The 15,326-nt window shown below is 38.3% G+C and overlaps 1 long non-coding RNA gene and 1 pseudogene across 1 annotated transcript in view; one reads left to right on the top strand and one right to left on the bottom strand.

The window, feature by feature from the left end:
- The first annotated feature begins 13,537 nt into the window (after positions 1-13,537).
- LOC120360916 (U1 spliceosomal RNA) lies at positions 13,538-13,670 on the top strand (annotated as a pseudogene).
- The window catches only part of LOC141580134 (uncharacterized), a 148,054-nt gene continuing 146,348 nt past the window's right edge, over positions 13,621-15,326 (bottom strand). Inside the window, exon 4 of the long non-coding RNA XR_012512239.1 lies at positions 13,621-13,667. This is a non-coding gene — a long non-coding RNA (uncharacterized LOC141580134). The remainder of the gene's footprint in view (positions 13,668-15,326) is intronic.

The raw sequence follows: 15,326 nt of genomic DNA, 5'->3' as shown, positions 1-15,326 counted from the left end.
AGGACACACTCCTGCAGACAGCAATTACCCTCTGACAGTAACAGAGCCCAGGTAGACAAGGGGATATGGGTGGGGCATTGACAGGGTGGTCTGCAGAAAGAGATTATCTATAGTAAATGGCCCAAGGTCAATGCTATATTAAGTTACCTTTCATCAGGATTCTTTGAAGCCTTTCTCTATGGTGTGTATAGCTCTCCGACTTTCTTAAAGCAGTTGCAAGGGAAGGGTTTACTGATTCAAATACCAGTTAGTGTGAACGCCTAATCTGCCAAAATTCATGGTACTACAAAGAAATTGTTTCTGTTCTTAAGAATGATTTGGATTGAATTTGTAGCCTTTATGGACCTAATCTAAACTTTCAAGTTCCCTTGCTATTTGAGAATGCAATGATCCACTAGAACAGCAGAGATATACATACTAATAAACATATTGGCCATGAAAGATTCAGCACTCAATTCTATGAGTGTCTCAATGCCTGTGGTCTAAGTGGTACCCAAGCATCTGCAAAGAAATGGAAACGGAGAGTTAAGCTGGCTTTCCTGGGTTTAATTCTTGTCAAGCGAAATGGAGGAACTCCAGAAAGATCTCAACTTTTCACGAGGCAGTGAGATTCCACGCACTCTCACTGACCAATAAAATGTCCTTAACCCTGACATCCTTATACGACCTCCTCTTTCTCTTGGGTGGGCTGAAGGGGAAAAGAACTTCGAATTTCTCCTTAAGAAAAACAAGTTATAATTGTGAACGTTAAAAAGTCACCTTAAACACTGCCATTCCTGACATTATTTCATTTGAGTCTCAACACAACTTTGTGAGGTAATGGAAAATATCACCCATTCCCCATGTTTGAGAGTAGGATTTGGAGGTTGAGATAGGTATTCAAGCGTTGGTCTTCTGACCTCGGACTCCCTCTTTCTTCCACTCTTTCTTCCTCTACTCTTATCTCTTCTCAGAAGCAAAAAGAGATTTGGTCAAGAGAAAAGACTAAGCAAAATAACAGGCAAAACAACTTTGTTAAGAAACTCCTAATTTGACAAGTTTCTTCATTCCACAATATGATGTCTACAAAATGTGTGTTGCCTTCAAAAAATTTAAGAAGTTCAGTCTTCCTCCTTTTCCTTGTGCAACTCCCCACAAATTGAAGCTATTCTGACGAAATGATTGAAGGGAGCAGTGCACTTGCATCAAGGTCCCTTAACTCTCATTCTGCTAAAATGAAATTACAAGCTAACTGCCCACCTGAGAAACTTTACACAAAGTAATGAGGCAGGACTCATTAATCGACAGGCCATTGTTTACCCCGGTCTGCTCTTGGCTCTCTGAGGATCACCTCCTCAGCCTTTGGGCCATGGAGGAACTTCAATAATATTCAGTCATAAAAATGAAAAATCACTGCATGGAAGTGAAGTCAATGAGATCTGCCCAACTAATATGAAGCAATTTTTTTCCCTCCCAAAAGCAGTCAGATGAAAGGAAAGGACTAACTCACAGAATTTCCAAAGAGCTGTCTCTAGTCTTACACAAGAGAGTCTAGGTTCCTGATTTGCACTCAGAGGAGCGTGTCATTTGGCCAGTGACCACCTGACATGTAGAGTTCTGTGGAGAAAATGTTGGTCCAGAAGAACCAGGGATGTTGACATATTTGGCTCAGATAAATTGTGACTTGTTCACCTTCATTTTGTATTTAATTTTATTAATTAATTAATTTATGTATTAAGACAGAGTCTCACTCTGTCACCCAGTCTGGAGTGCAGTGGCACCATTTTGGTTCACTGCAACTTCCCCCTCCCAGATTCAAGAGATTTTCCTGCCTTAGCCTCCAAAGTAGCTGGGATTATAGGTGTGTGCCACCTCGCTGGGGGGACTAATCTTTGTATTTTTAGTAGAGATGGGATTTTGCCATGTTGGCCAGTCTAGCCTCAAACTTCTGACCTCAAGTGATCGGCTTGCCTCAGCCTTCCAAAGCGCTGGGATTACAGGTGTGAGCCATCATGCCCACCCTCATTCGCCTTTAATTAATAACGTATATATTACCTTTATGGTGGCTGGCCATCTTAATGTGGCTATTTTATTGGCTTTTGAAAGACTAAAAGCTTACACTTGTGCCTCTGGCACTCAGCAATTCTTCCTTCCAGCAAGTAAAGAAAAACAGCGGTAGATAGAAAGGTAGAAATTCTCAAAAAGTAGATCCCCTCCCCCAACATGAAGCTAATATGGAAACTAATGTCTCAGCAAGTTTTCTAAAATCCTATCCTAATATGCTTAGATTTTACTGTCTATTTCTCTTAACTTAAGGAAGAAAGCTCTTGAGATTCTCAGACCTGTCTAATCATCCAAGGATATTCATGAGCTTGCCCACAGGAAAGTATGCAGCAAATCAAGGTGAGCAATTGTTATGCTTTCTCTGGGAGATGAAAGGAGCACCTACCAAATTTTCTGTCTTACTGTATTGTAGGATTCTTTCGAAATCAGAAGCATCAAGTTTTCCTCTGTTTGAATTCCTAGTCAACATGGAAAATTTAGACAAAGTCTAATAATATTTAGATGACTAGGGTGATTTGGCCACCCTGGTCACATGGTTATGTTTTCTCACCTGTAAAATGAACCAACTACATTAATGTATTGTGCTTCCTTCCTGACATCTGCTACCACTGACTTTCCCTTCTCATAGTGCTGTCTACATCTTTATTTTAATTACAGCTTGTGGTGCCGACATTAAGTGGTTTTCAATTAGTCTTGGTGAATCACGCAAAGTTAGAGCAAGAGAAAAAATTTGAAGATCACCTAGTCAAACCTCTTTCTTTTTGTAAATCAAGAAATGAAGCCTCAGGAAATTAAGTAATTTTCCTAAGGCGACACTGCTTGTTTTGGACAGAAACTCTATACTGATCTCTGACTCAACACTGCAATCTTCACTCACACACCACTGGTTCAAAGTATTTTTAGCTACTGTCTCTTCCTGCTAATTGTATATTATGAGGAAGGCAATACATAAAGAGGATAAATTCAAAGCACATATGGGGCCTGCAGACTCACCTGTTGATGGCCATACAAATGGCCAATAAGCACATGGAAAGATGCTCAACATCAGTAATCATTAGGGAAATCCAAATCAAAACTACAATGAGTTACTACCTCATATCCATTAGGATGGCTACTATTAAAAAAAAAAAAAGAGAGAATGACAAGTGTTGGCAAGAATGTGGAGAAATTCAAACATTTGTGCAGTGGTTGTGGGAATGTATAAAGGTAAACCTATTGTGGAAAACAATATGGTGGGTTCTCAAAAAATTAAAAATGTAATTATCATGTGGTCCAGCAATTTTTTACTTCTGGATATATACCCCCAAAATTGAAAGAAGGGTCTCAAAAAGATATTTGTACAACCATGTTCACAGCAGCATTATTCACAATAGCTAAAACATGAACCAACCCAAGGGTCCATCAGTGGATAAACTGGATAAACAAAATGGGGTGAATACATAAAATGGAATCTTATTCAGCCTTAAAAAGGAAGGAAATTCTTACACATGCTACAAAATGGATGAACTATAAGGACATCATGCTAAGTGAAATAAGCCAGGTATAAAAACAAAAATACCATATGATTCCACTTATATGAGATACTTAGAGTAGTCAAAATTTTAGAAACAGAAAATAGAATGGTGGTTTCCAGGGGCTGGGGAAGGGAGGAATGGGGAGTTATTGTTTAATGACTAGAGTTTTAATCTTACAAGATGTAAATGTTACAGAGATGGGTGGTGGTGATGGTTACGCAACATTTAGTGCCACTGAATTGTATACTTAAAAATAGTTAAGATAGTAACATCTATATTTTGTGTATTTTATCAAAATAAAGATTTTGGAAAAATTAAAAGAGATGCATCAGTCAGAACTGTAGGCCCATGCTAACCCATACTGACTGGTCCCAGTGCTACCTTGAGAGATCTGCTCCATACAGTTTATAAACCAGCAACACTTTACCATGTTAGCAAGAGTCAAGGTGGGAGAAAGTTAGTTGTCCAGCATTTCATTCAGAAGCTCTAGAAATTGGAATCTACAACATTGCCTGATGGAGGAATCATGTGTAGTCACTGATTAATTGCAGTGTCAATTTTCATTGAAAGAAACTACATAAAAACAGAGTTTAAGTTAATGCCTTCAGCTAAGCAGAATGACCTTTAGCTAAGCAGAATAAACTCCATGTGGTAAATAAAAACTTTGCAACAATTTCACACAGTGGAGAGCAGAAAGTGCTAGCAATCCATGAAAAATGGCATTCAAAAAAAAATGAAGTTTGATATGTGTATGTGTGTGTGTGTAAGTGGAGGTGGTTCTGAAAAGCAAAGTAGAAACTGAAAAATACTTCTTATAAAAGTCATACTTAGAAAGCAATTAAACACACACATATACACACAAATCCCAAGACACATTACTTGGCAGACAGAAAAAATGAAGAAGCTGAATCGATGTTATTTTCACTCACATCAAAACTGTACTTTCTCTTAGCAGAAAAGAAAAATACAGGAAGGAAATGGTCACAACGTCTGGAATATGAAAAGTAAATAGATTTAAAGTTTAATATTTTCTACTTGTGCATATTCTGATTTCTGCCCATGGATGTCCACCCCTTTGCCTCTAAAGACAACGTCAATGGGCATGTCTAACATTTCTCTTTGGGTTTGCATGTATGTGTACCTCCAACATTTATATGTTGGAACCTAATACCCAATACAATAGTATTCTGAGCCAAGTCCTTTTGGGCAGTGATTAAGTCATAAGCACTCCACCCTCATGAATAGAATTAATGATCTTATAAAAGGAGGCTGAAAGAAGAATCTGAGTCCCTTTTCTCCTTCTGCCTTCATCTTTGCAATGAAACAGCATTCATCCCTTCCACCATGTGAGGATGAAACAATAAAGCACCATCCTGGAAGCCAAGGGTGAGTCTCAGACATTGAATATGCTGGTGCTTTGATCTCGGACTTCCCAGTCACCAGACTGTGAGAGATAAATTTCTGTTGTTCACACATTACCTAGTTTAAGGTATTTGGTTACAGCAGCAATGACAGACTAAGATACTCAAGCTCAGTTTATGAGGCAGAGTACAAATCATGACACCATTTTTACCAGGGGAGTAAAACTTCAACTGGATTACCTGGGTCCCATCCCCACACCAGGAGTTGAACCAGCACTGCCTGGGTGAAAAACAGAAATCCTAACCACTAGACCACCACAGAGATAGGAACTATTGCCAGCTGGTAGACTCTTGACCTCTCTAACCTGGAAGAATGGGAAAAGCAGCCCTGCAGGTGTGGAGAGTTTACTGTTCAGATAAATATTATGGACCCAAAGAGTTTTGGGAAAGAGTGATTTATTAGACAGAGGGAGAGAGAAAAGGCAGCTCCCACATTGTCATGGGAGGGGACCTAGAGAGGGAATCCCTTCCGGCAGGGGAGGCTGAAGTTTTATTTCTTGAATTATTCCCTCCCCATTCATATTCTTGTCCAATGAGAGTAGTTCTTTCAAAATTCCTCCAGATTGATTGACCTTTGACTCCGTTTCCAAATTGGCTATTTGTTTTATAATCCTGAGTCACAGAGCCCCCTCCTCTAAGAGCCCTCACGGGAAATCCAGAGACAAAGGCCCTATCTGGCTTGCCCATCTGGGTAGGTAGACAAAGAATCTTACCTGTCCAGCCAGGAGGAAGGTGCACAAAGAGCCCTAACTGTCTGAGGCAGGAAGTCAGGGAATTCCTGCACTTGAAACCATGCCCCTCAAGGACCCAGGAAGAGAAGCCCCTCTAACATTGTCCCTCACCACAGTTAGAACATCAGTGATACAGACCTGGTTGAATCATGTTACTCCCCTGGCTTTAGAAAATCATTAATCTTTAGGAGTCTTAGTTTCTCATCTTTTAAATGTCATCAAGATTTGAAACTGCCTTTGCAAAATTAAGCTGAGACAGTAAAAGAGATCTAACTTAACCAACTCCATCTTGCTTCTAACCTCCAAGCTGTCTGTGTTCATTCCTGGGCACAGACTGAACTAACTCTAGGAGAAACTTATAGTTTATAGTTTATAGTTTAAACCAGGCGTCCCCAGACTTTTTACACAGGGGGCCAGTTCACTGTCCCTCAGACCTCGGAGGGCTGCCACATACTGTGCTCCTCTCACTGACCACCAATGAAAGAGGTGCCCCTTCCTGAAGTGCGGCAGGGGGCTGATAAATGGCCTCAGGGGGCCGCCTTAGTTTGGGGACCGGTTTAAACAAAGATAGTACCAGCCCTTTCCCAAAGCAGAACTCCTTCTTGCCTGGGGACTAGATTGCCTTTGTAACTAATTGACTAACGTTATTAGCCACAAGATTAGAAATTCTGTTTTAGGAGTCATGCAGCTGGAGGCTACAAGATTCTGACCCTCCCTAAACTACTCCTCAGATCAGTGCTTAAGATGTTTTGCAGACCCTGCACTTGATGGATCAGCTGGCACCACCCAGATCCATAACTGGCTCATCTGATTTCTGTTTCTGTATTGGCTACTTGTTTTATAACCCTGAGCCCTCTCCCAGGAACTGACTCAGCGCAAGAAGACAACTTGGACTCCCTAGATTTCGTCTCTGATCCATTAGTTCTCCTGTCTCACTAGCTTCCCCACAGTGATCAAGTTATCCTTAACTCTGCTACTCGAATGCTTGAGGAGACTGATTTGAGTACTGATAAAACTTTAGTCTCCTGCACAGCCGGCTCTGCGTGTATTATTCTTTATTGCAATTCCCCTGTCTTGATGAGTCAGCTCTGTCTAGGCAGTAGGCAAAGTGAACTCCTTGGGCAGTGGCAGATTTTTTTTACTCACTTTGTTGCTAAATGTAAACGCTAGGAATTTTAAGTTTATGTTATTATTAGTATTTCTGAGAGACACAAGGATGACTGGAGGTGGTATGTGGCCTTAAAGGCTACCTTGTTTTTCTAGAACCTACAAAAGACCAGAAAGGAAGCCTTATAATGAGACTCAGGGAGCAGTTTTCCAATTTTCTTTGGAATTGACTGGCTTACTGGGAGCTATCAAATCATGTCCTAGGGTGACATCATATGTTTATGTGTCTGTGTACATAAACATACAGCCCAGAGAGAGTCAAATATTCTTTATCTCCAAATCATTTGTTTCCTTCCTCTCATTGTGTTTTGTGAGTATTAAAAAAAAAATGCTCAGGGACATAAAGTAGATTCCACATAAAATTGACTTGTATCATTTTTAAAAATATATATTTTGTTTAACCAACACCTAGACAGACCTCATTATATGTAGGGACTATTCTTAAAAGCTCTGTGAATGTTAACTTATTTAATGTTCAACAATATGAGATAAAATATTCTCTTTAACAGATGACAAAACAGACACATCAAGGTTAAGTAAGTTAGTCAAGGTCACATGGCTAATAACTAATAGGGTAAAAATTCAAATTCAGATATCTCACTCCAAAGTTCCTGCTCTTACTTATCACATTATACTGCATCATTAAAAGTAAAATATTACTTTTTAAAAATTATTTGACATTGCATTAACTGGAAACTAATATCACCAGCCACCAACAATGTGCTGTGAGTACTTTGAAGCCAACAAGCAAAAGGTAGAATAATTTTTCTAATCTCCTTTTGATGGCTGGAATTTTATAAGTATTTAATCCTCTTCATGTTGAGTATTAATAGTCAGCAAGTGGATGCCTCCTGAAAATTGCATGGGTTAAGCTAAAGTGGGTTTTACAGACCAAAGCTGTATTTTAACTGCACTTTCAGGATTAGAAGAATGGTGAATGAGTAGGTCTGGGGCTACAGTAGAATCTTGCATAAGTAGACTTTCTTCTAACAGGCTTTCTCCAGCTTTTCAAAGACAGCAGAAGCCGCACTCAGTGCTATCAGCATAGAGCTGCAATGGCTGTTATTTAGAGGTTGTCCCTTTCATAAGGCTAAGAGGGGGCTTGTCTTAAGCAGCTGACTCAGTGCTCTGAAACTTGCAATGCCTGCTTGTTTTCTTTGCTAATATGAAAGGGAACAGTTCCTTCCTACCATGCTTGTGTGAAAGCCCCAAATCGTAAGAATAAAGCACAGTAAGATATCACGACAACCATGCCTGAACCAAAGTGCATAGAGGACATTTCTGATGAGGGGAGTGCTGTGCTTTTTTTGATGGCTCTATTAACATGGACCTTTGTGAACAGGGATGGGTTCTTGCACCTTCAGCAGAAGAGCAAAGTAAAGTCAATGTCATTGTGAATAGGTGAATTTTAGTTCCTCAAATGAGCCAATTCTAGTTCCGCTTTGGAAGAATATACATAATCCTGGCAGTTGTATTTTCCTTTGGGTTATTCAAGAAAAAACAAGCTATAGCCTTATTGTTGGAGACAGCAGATATGCAGTTTAAGCCAGATACTCCCTCCCATATCCTCCAACAAGGAAGATATCCCTTTCCTCTTCAGAGCCAAGGAAAGCCCAGATAGAGAAAAGCTTCACTCACATAGAGCTAAAGACTGGGGGTCAGCATTTGTTAGACATGGGAAGGGAGCTGGGGAGAGTTGATAAGGCAACTGTTATCATATGGAAAGAAGTAGAGTGTCCTGTGAAAGGTGGTGAGAATGAAGAGGTAAAGAAGCACAGAGGACTGTAGAGAGGGAGAAAGCTGGCTGAAAGAGTGAAGAAGGTCCCACATGGGACCCCTTCCAAAGACCTAATGAGCAGGTTTTTTTCTCTGAGTTCTCTCTCAGTCTCTCACAACTCCCAGTCATCAAATTCAATACTGCTTTAGGATACTTACTTAAACCCTGTAATATAAAAAGTGCTGCGAAGATATTAGGGATGGAGAAAGTAGGGTGCTGGCAAGACAGACCTTTACATAATGCCCTGATTTGTAGTATTTGTCAATTTCCTTAGAGTAAATGTCCAAATCATTGCTGTTTTTAAGCTACCAAGGTGATGTCACTAAATGCAGGATTTGTAAGAGATGCCCACAGCCACTCTCTCCGAAGTCAGTATAACCTGGCCACAGCATATCATACCACCTGGGCTGGTCCACGTTTCCTTCAGATCAACAGCTTACTTCTACTTAACTGCAAAGCTAATAGATCATCAGATGATGAAACACACTTGGGAGACTACTGACTATTTCCCGTGATGTTTTTCTTAATCCAAGGGATATGAAAGGATGAATATAACTCAGGTAATGACCATGAAAATGCATGGTGGTTGATAGTCTTTGTCCAGTGTAGTAGTATCATGATTCCCTGTATCTACACAGGCCAATTGCTGAACACTGCACTTGGCCTCTACAATACCCATGTGCTGAGATCCTCTTAACAGAAAAGTAAGTCAAAGAATAAACAAATTACTCCATTATTTCAAGAAATGGCTACTAGAGGCAAGGTTGGAGAAAATCATTTATATCTGTAGTCAAGTGGGCTTTTAAACAGGAAACTCCTTGGTGGGAAAGGGTCTGAGGGTGTAGCGACTTCCAAAATGGAAAGCATTGAGAAAAGTAACAGAATTCCTGCTGTCTGCAGGAAGAATGGGTCCTGAGGGAGCTTAGAGCAAGGAAATGATGGAAGAAAGTGACTCAAACTAAATAGACATCTATCTTGGCTCAAGCTGGACCAGAACAGAACTCTTGAAGCTTCTTGTGGATTCCTGGCCCTGCTAAGGAGTGAGGATTACAATGTAGGGGAGCAGAGGGAAGTATTTTTCTGAAGGGCAGCTTCACCTAAGAGGGAAGGGAGAAAGAGAGAGACTAGGTGTGTTTTCCGTATATGTAACTCACCAACCAAATCAGTTACTCTGGGAACCAGGCTTATCATGCTTATGGATGTCTTTCCACATGAAGGGAGAGAATAGTACCAGACCCCACCATTCCACTTCCTACTTCATTTTTATCTTAGTCTATTGAGCTCAACCATTAAGCTTTTGGTCACTGATGACTATGAATGCTTCCTCATGGGAGAAGAGTGGCCCAGGTCTATAGCGCAGACCTGCTCCACCTTCACTACACCCATCTCCAGCACTGACCTCTGCATCTCTGTGTATCCACATGAGGGTGCTCATGGCCAATTGTAATTTGCCACCACAACATTCAGAAATCAGTCAGAACAGCTAATTAATTAGGACAATGCTAGGGTCATTTGGTTCCCAAGGGTGAAAATTTGTTCTCTATTTTATTTCTTATGCCAGATTACATCCAGAGAGCATATCAGAGGTTTTGCAATAAAAAAGAATGAATAAAATGCCAAATAGATAGATATCTTGAACTTGATTACTAAAACTTCTCCCTTGATCAAATTTCAGAGGGAAATTAAAGTTCAACGATTAATACTTTTGCTTGTTAAAGTCCAAAATTTATGCCTTCTAATTTCATATTCTGCTCATCTTAGGTAAAGGGCTTATTATAGAGCCCTTAACTTCACCTGTAATGGCTCCCTGCAGAACTCTCTGGATCAAAATTGGGAGAAGCCACTCGTACAGCTGTTCCCTCCAGCCTCACGGACACCATGCAGCAGTGCTATGCCCAGAGTTTCTTGACTTGGCTTCTTGCTACAACACGTCCACATGTTTTATTTATTTTTTTTATTTTCTGTGTCTCTCCTGCTCCTTGCCAACTCTCAGTTTTCTCCTTCTTTATTGCCACTCCTTCAAAATTAAGAGAGTGAGGATGGAGTTGAAATATACAGATGTGGCCGGGCGCGGTGGCTCACGCCTGTAATCCCAGCACTTTGGGAGGCCGAGGTGGGTGGATCACGAGGTCAAGAGATCGAGACCATCCTGTTCAACGTGGCGAAACCCCGTCTCTACTAAAAACACACAAAAAAATTAGCTGGGCATGGTGGTGCGTGCCTGTAATCCCAGCTACTCAGGAGGCTGAGGCAGGAGAATTGCCTGAACCCAGGAGGCGGAGGTTGCGGTGAGCCAAGATTGCGCCATTGCACTCCAGCCTGGGTAACAAGAGCGAAACTCCGTCTCAAAAAAAAAAAAAAAGAAATGTACAGATGTGCAGTTGCCTCAACTTCAGTTTCTAGGTAGTCACAGACTTCAATAGATATTCCTAATTTTTCAGAAAGAACTTGCAAACTGGACTTTTGATAAACGCTGTATCTGTTAAGAAAGAGTAGAACCCCAAAGATTTTTTTCTTCACTTTTGGAAAAGTACCAAACTCTGCAGTTCATCTCTCTGACAGAATGAGCTGATGTCTCCCAATTGGAATCTAGTCATCTTGCCTTCTAGTAATTTCTGAGCATTAAATATGTTAGAACCCCCCCCCCCCCAAATGTGTTCCATGCTTCATTAGAGAAGCTTGGTAACATTTTCCTCAGGGACGACGCCACATAATGAGACCCACCTGGTTTTAAAACATTGCTTCATGAAGAAGAAAAGTAGTTTTACGTACCCAAACTGTAATATCATTTTTGTATTCCTCTAATCATTAAAAGCAACTTTGATAAATAACTTCTGACATTTAAAATGCAGCTTCTGAATCTCTTTTCTCATTAAAAAGGAAAAAACTAATTTTGGAAATAACCATCCCTCCTGGCTCTATTACTGTATGGTCACTTTTTAAATAAATGCTTTCACTTAAAAGTAGAGTGTGCATATTAAAGAAAATTTGGATACCCAGAAAAGTGGACAGAGGAAAAAAGTACATATAGTTCCATTATCCATGAAATATCATCATTAACATTTTAATGTTTTCACTCATGATTTCCTCTTAGTTTTTATGCTTATAAAACATTTCCTCAGATAGAAGGTAGGTCAATTACCCATAAATTAAGCTATTAATTTAATGTAATTCTAAATTGAAATTCCTTATTAGAATGCAATTCTAACATAAATCCCCATGGGTTTCTTTTAGAACTTGATTAGTTCACTCCAAATTCAACCTAAGGTATAAATGAATGAGACTAAGAACAAATTTTGAAATAGCTAATAAAGAACTTGCCTGGCAAAATATATTAAAATTTAAAATGCATGTACTCTTTTGTCTAACAACCCAATTTGGTGAAACTTTCCTTAAAATATACAAGGCTGGTCTGCAAAGATATATGTCAGAAGGTGTTTTGAGGTGGTTTTGTTTATTTTGTTGTGGAACTGCAGGAGCAGAGAGTTGAAGTTATCACACTTCTCAACTCATGAAACATTAACTGCCATCACCCACACATGGAAGAACCCATCTCTTGCTTATTTTTCTTAGGACCGATTCTTGTTCCATGTTTCTTTCCTTAAGATTCCCAATCTTCATTCCCTTTTAGCTCCTTCTCAAGCAATCATATACCACATTATAATTATCCACTGTTTTAGAATTTTTTTTTATCACAAGGAATGAAGTAATGAACATCCCTATGAACTTTCCATTATGGACCTCTGCAAAAATTTAGCTGAGACACAGGAGAATATATAAGAATATATATATTCTCGTTTTCCCAAAGTACTTTTGAATTGCTTTTCATATTGTCTGCACCATTTTTCACTATCACCTACTTGTCCATGTGGTTAATTTCCTCTCATTCTCTCCAATACTTGTCATTAACTTTTATCAATGTAATGAGGATAATGTAGTAGTTCACTGCTGTCATAATTCACATCTTATTAATTAGTAAGTTTAACTATCAATTCATATAGCCATTTAATTTTTCACTTCTGAGATTTGAGTATACATGTTCTTTGTCTACGGAATTTTCCTTTCAGTGTCTTGATTTTTCCCTAATGATTTGGAAGAAATCTCAAATATTCTAGATTTTAATCTCTTATCAATGTTAGTTTTGACAGGTATCTTCTTCCAATTCATAATCTGTCTATTAATTTTGTCTATGATGTTTTCCATTTGATAGAAATCTCCATTTTGATGTAATTAAATATATATTAATTTTTCACATTGTGAGTTATATTTTTAAGGACCTCTTTAAGAATATCTGTCTGACCTGAAGTCAGAAAGATAACCTTTTATATTTTTTCCTGTTGTCTTTATTTTGACCTTGAATATTTATAATTCACTAAGATTAATTCTTGTATTTTGAATGATATACAGCTCTTTGTATGTGGGCTTTTATTAATAATGTATCTTCTCCACCACTGATGTGGCACTGTCTTACATTAAGTTTCCCCAAATACATGGCTCAGTTTCTGACTTTCCATTGAATTATATTTATCAACTTGTACTTGAACCAGTAGTTCATCTTTTTTTTTTCCTTTATGACAATGTCCTTGTATTAGAGCTTATTCTCTGGTAGATTTAATCCTCACTATTTACTTTCTAAAAATGATTTGGAAATTGTTAAATAAAAAAAATAAGAAGCAAATATAATAAAAATAAGAAATGAGTAAAAATACACAAGATCATAGAGACAAATTTTTAAAAATTGACCTAACTGGCATATATAGAACATTGCATCTGACAATGACAGACTCCTCATTCCTTTCAGGTGCACGTAGTATGTAAAGCAAAGCAAAAATGGTCATATGCTGGGGTTAAAGCAAATGTCAACAAACTAAAGAATTGAGATCAATACTTACCTGGCAGGGGAGATACTATGATCGCGAAGGTGGTTTTCCCAGGGCGAGGCTTATCCGTTGCACTCCGGATGTGCTGACCCTGCATAATTTGCGGTAGTGGGGGACTGCCTTTGCACTTTCCCCTGGTGTAAAAAAAAAAAAGAATTGAGATCATTCATCATAAGTTTTCCGATCACAATAGAATCAAGCCAAAATATTCAAATACAAAACTATGAATAGAAATTAAGCAATACACTTTTGAGAAAGCTATAGTTCAAAGAAAAAAATCGTAGTAGAAATTAGTAAATGTAGAACTGAATGATAATAAAGAAATGAAAATAGCAAAGTGTGTGGAATGAGGAAGTTCACAGCCTCATTGCATTGATGGCTGCATTCCAAAGATAAGAGCAGAAACCAGAGAAATAAAAAACAAGAATATGATATGGAAAATCAACACTCTAAAGCCAGTTATTTTAAATGATTAATAAAATGGAAAAACTCTTAGAAAGACAGGAAAAAATAGAGGATACAAATTGTCAATATTTAGAATGCAAAAGAAGACACTACTACAGATTCTGCATAAAGCAGTCCCTCTGTGTCTGCAGAAGATTCGTTCCAGGAACCACCCCACCCCCCTGCCAAATACCAAAATCCACAGATGCTAAAGTCTCTTATATGAATGGAATAAAAGAAAATGCTTAAAATCCAGGCATATCTTCTTGCATATTTTAAATCATCTCTGGACTACTTATATTACATAATACAATGTAAATGCTATGTAAATATTTGTCATACTGTATAGTTTTTATTAGTATTTTCTATTTTTGTTTTGTTGCTTTTTATTGTTCCTCTTCCCCTTATTTTCTATCTGTGATTGGTTGAATCCAGAGATGCAGGACTTGTAAATAAGGACAGCCAACTTCACATGAATAAGATAACTTTACCCCAATAGATATGATACTTCATTACAAATTAATAGTTCTTTAAAAATCATAAAATAGACACACAAAATAGAAATATAAATAGTTTTTTATTTTTAGTGCATTATTAAACATGTTTACTGCAAAAAAACCACATGGCTTTACAGATAGTTTTCCAAATTATTTAAAAAGAGATAACATAAGTCTTAGAATCTTCTAGATAATAGAAAGACAACAGTTTCAATAACTTATATAAGACCTTTGATATCTATATAAGACCATTCATGATCTTGATTTTAGAACTTTTTCAAAAAAAAATTATTAGAAAAGAAAATTGGGCCAGGCACAGCGGCTCATGCCTGTAATCCCAGCACTTTGGGAGACCGGGGCAGGTGGATCAGGAGGTCAGGAGATCGAGACCATCCTGGCCAACATGGTGAAACCCCATCTCTATAAAAAAAAATACATAAATAAATAAAAAAGAAAATTATATAATAACCTTTTTTAATGAGTACATTCTAAATAAAATGACAGTGGTGAATTCTATCATATTGACAGGATAATACTTATGATCAAATGGAATTTATTCAGAAATGGCATGTTGGTTTATGTATTAGTTTGTTTTCACACTGCTAAAAAGATATTACTCTAGACTGGGTAATTTATAAAGAAAAGAGGTTTCACTGACTCACAGTTTCACATGGCTGGGAAGCCTCAGGAAACTTACAGTCATGGTAGAAAGGGAAGCAAACACATCCTTCTTCACAAGGTTGTAGGAGAGAGAAGTGTGTGGAGCAAGTTGGGAAGAGCCCCTTATAACACTATCAGATCTCATGAGAACTCACTATCAGGAGAACAGCATGGGGAAACTACCCCCATGAT

The sequence above is a fragment of the Saimiri boliviensis genome, chromosome 10, assembly GCF_048565385.1.
Source record: "Saimiri boliviensis isolate mSaiBol1 chromosome 10, mSaiBol1.pri, whole genome shotgun sequence".
In the NCBI taxonomy this organism is placed as follows: Eukaryota; Metazoa; Chordata; class Mammalia; order Primates; family Cebidae; genus Saimiri; species Saimiri boliviensis.
The sequence above is the reverse complement of the archived record's forward strand: the minus strand, read 5'-3'. Positions and strand labels throughout refer to the sequence as shown.